This window comes from Raphanus sativus, chromosome 1 (genome assembly GCF_000801105.2).
Source record: "Raphanus sativus cultivar WK10039 chromosome 1, ASM80110v3, whole genome shotgun sequence".
In the NCBI taxonomy this organism is placed as follows: domain Eukaryota; kingdom Viridiplantae; phylum Streptophyta; class Magnoliopsida; order Brassicales; family Brassicaceae; genus Raphanus; species Raphanus sativus.
This window is the reverse complement of record NC_079511.1, coordinates 5,161,428-5,165,651: the sequence shown is the minus strand read 5'-3', so window position 1 is coordinate 5,165,651 and position 4,224 is coordinate 5,161,428.

Here is a 4,224-nt window from a genome sequence, read left to right as displayed (position 1 = left end):
AGGGACATACGCAAGAACACATAATTCGATATTTTTTTGTTGTGTGTCAAAACATCACACGATTCGACATTTAAACCATATAAATGACATAATTATAATATATAATATATATAATGCCCTTTGAAACACTATATCTGTATCTATATTCACTTATACATATATGATATCTTAGGAGATATTTTCCACTTATCTACATGATTATATTTGGGCATATTTCGACATCAAAACATGCGAACAATTAAAGTGCGCAGGGGTGTTATATATTACTAGAGATTATACTATTAATTACGAAATTAATCACTGCATTAATTTGTGATTAATATTATTATAATATATGGAATGGTTATACATTAAATAAAATAATGTAAATAATCAAAAAAAGATATAACTGAATATATGACTTAGTATGACTATTTTGTAATAAATAAAAATGATACTTCTATTTTAATAGAGAAAACTAGATTCTGACCCGCCCTTTAGAGGGTGGGTATATTTTTGTTTTTAATTTTTTTTTTTAGAATTTTATTTTTTATATTTTTATTTTTTAATCATATCTGTGTTTTTTTGTTGTAATCATATTTGTGTATACTATTTTAAAAAATAATTAGTAAGAAATTTTGATAATTGTATTGAATTTGTGATGTTGCATAATTATACACTTATACCCAATTTTTGTTTAAATTGGTCCGGATCTGTAGTTAAACTGATAAAACCCAACAAATCCGGTTTGTAATTTGTTTTGTGGTTTAGAAAAAAATTATTATTAAATAATCCAGTATAACTCAAAACTGGTTGCCAGTTGAACTACTGGTTGAACCAATACGTATTTTTAATTATTAACGCATATGATTTTTAGTTGTATTATTAGAATGTGTTTTGTATTCTAATTTGGAAGTTAGACTTTTTATTTTTGATAAAATAAAATTATACAATCTTGTGGATCATGAATCTATTAACAAAGTTAACTGTTGTGATTTGGCATTGGTTTATTTTGTTATCAATTATCAATTATAATATTATATTTATATTTAGATTATTTTAGATTTGAAATTTAATTTTCTTATTCACATTAGACATTAATAATACTTAAAGATTTTCAGTTTATAATATAACTCGTAAACTGAAATTTTATACTGCTTGTTTAGGATATCATAAACACATAAGATGTTGCTAGATTTTTAAAAGCGTGGGATTATTTTTCAAAAACATTTCAAAATTTATTTATTATAAATATGTATTCTTATACATTTAGGATTTATAAATGAAACAGTATATTGAGTATTTTAAAATCCGACCCGACCCGCAGTTAAATTGACAAATTGTGTGGTCTCGTATGTAGTTCAGGCAGTTAGTTTTCAAAAAAAAAAATTTATTTAAAAATCCTATAAAACCCGTAAAAGACAACTAAAACCCGAGATCTGGCTACCGGTTGAACTGATAAATGATTCAATATGAAATTCAGTTTGAATTAAATTATTATAATCAAATTAAATTTTCAATCTTGTTATAAGGGTAATAGATCAATATTCGAGAGGATGCATACTAAAAATATATATATTTGAGCATCAATAATTTGTATATGTTTATTACAATTTAATGGTTTATGTTTGTAAATATAATTTTCATTTATTTAGTTAGTTTACTTTTGTTATTCACATGTTATTAGATTTTTTGATTTTTGTTTATGAACTATTTTAAATTTTAATTTTAATTTTATTTCATTATTCGCATTAGAAATGTAAATATTTAGTATTTTAATCTTTATATATATATATATATATATATATAATATATATATATATATATATATATTTATATAATAATTATGTTTTTACCAACTAATTAAACCATTGATTCATACCTCTGCATCAATTTATGTTAATGTAATATTTTATGATATAATTGTGTTAATATATTTGGTTGAATTAGTTAATATTTGATAAATAATTATATGTGTTTGAATAACCCGTAAAAACATATTCATAAAAATATCAAGTAACATGTTTTGTTGTGTTTTAAATATTAAAAGCATCAAACTATTGATATTTTTTTATCACACACACACACATATATATATAAAATTTATGTATATGTATATCTAATTTAATAAGAATTATATTTTTATGTATTTAGTGAGGGTTTTGAAGAAATTGTTTTTTTTTTGCATTTGGATTAATATATAGTAGTATATAAAACAAATTAATAGACATATATAATTATTTAATAAATAAAATATAATTTATTTTTATTGAAGTTTCGTATTTATATAAATTAAATTCATTAGTTTAAAAAAAAATAGATTAGTTAGTTAGTTCCTTAACTTTAGCCATGGTGTATATTTAATTGCAATTAAATTAGATATATGAATATATGAATAGAAGTAATAGGGAATATAATAAAATTATATATATGAATATAATAAGAGAAATAATAGAAACAACCTAGACTTTTTTTATAGTCCAAAAAGTAGTCGATAAATATTGCTCCTGTTTTTAATAGTATTGATGTAACTATAGTCAAAACTAATGTAAGTATATTTCGTGTCCCAACAATTATCAGATATATTTCTTAGAACAAAATCACAAAATCTAAAAAAAGAAATCACAAAATCTAAACGGAATAATAATAATAATAAATAAAATAAAAATTCATTTGGTAAGTTTCTTACGGAAGGGAACTTTGAATTTTACATTTAGAAGGATGATACAAGTGCGCATCGGTTTCACGTCCCATTGTCAGCTGTCAGTGCCACGATAATTTGCCTCCATGGAATGGTCTTCCTGATACAACCTACTGTATTACAAAATTACAGTAACTGTTTTAAAATTCTGATTAGTTTTTTACTCTTTACGGTTGACAAAATATTTTTTTTTTAACTCTTTACAGACTAAAATAAGTTTCTAAAAGTAAGTTTCAACGAAAATAATGCGGTTAAGGTCCTTAAAGAATTTGATTGGGCGTCTTAAGTTAAGGCTGAAAGGATCTTTCCGAAATGCTTCCGAGTCTGGACCGTGTGCTCAATTTAAATGACAAGAATATGCGGTCAGTTTAGTTTTTAGTCTGAATATCTTTTTAAAACAAAATTTAGGTATTTTTAATTTATCCATGCCCCTCTTTGCTCAACTAGTACTTTAAAATAGTATTGTTTTAGCTAGGGCTAGAACTTATTATCCGGAATTCAGATCTAAAATTGAAATTTAATCTAAATCTGTTTCGAAAATAAGATATTCTAGATATCCAGATCTAGATTTAGATATGTTTGATAAGTCCAAATATCTGGATCCGGATCTAAATTTCTTAAAATAATTAAATTAACTTTTATTAAATAATTATATATGGGATATATTAATGTTTATGCATAAAATTAGTCCTTATAAATATAATACTTTAGTTACTTATAACTTATTTATAAATATTTTTAAAAATTTGTAAAAAATTTTAGTTATATATTATTTAAAAAATGTTATGATGTAACTTTTTCTTTAAATATTATTTTTTACTTTTTTAAAGATCAGAATAATACAATATAAAGGAAGATATTCGGAAATCAGATACCCACAAGACACAAATTCGGATCCGGATACTAATATCACAGATCTGATGAATCCATATCCGGATATCCTAAGATATCCCGAATAATCAATCCGTTCTATATGTAGTTTTTAGCCGTTATATTAAGGCACATATGCATATGTATCACAAATTCACCAATATACAATAAATTATTTTAATTATTATTCGATAAATTAATAAATACGTTAAATTGTTACTTTTTAGAAAATTAAGTTGAATTAATATAAAATATAAAGTATTAATTAATAAATTTATTTTATGATATATAGTTTTTTAATATTAAACATAAATTAATATTTATGACTTTACATATATATATATACATGTGTGTGTAAATAAAATAAAATATTGTTTATTTTTATTCATAGAAATTTTATTTTAAATTCTAAATAATCCAAAAGATTTTGATGTTATTTTATTATTATACAGTCAAAATACAGAATAAAATCCATACATATCAAATAATTAAATAAATAATTTAAATATATTTTGGTAAAATTTAATTAATATATCATAAAATTACTTTTGCTCTTACTTTTACATAAATATATACTTAATATATATATATGTAAATTAGTGATTTTATAAGTTAATAAAATAAAATTTCAAAATATATTAGTTTATAAAGCTTTTCCTATACTAAAAAAAAAA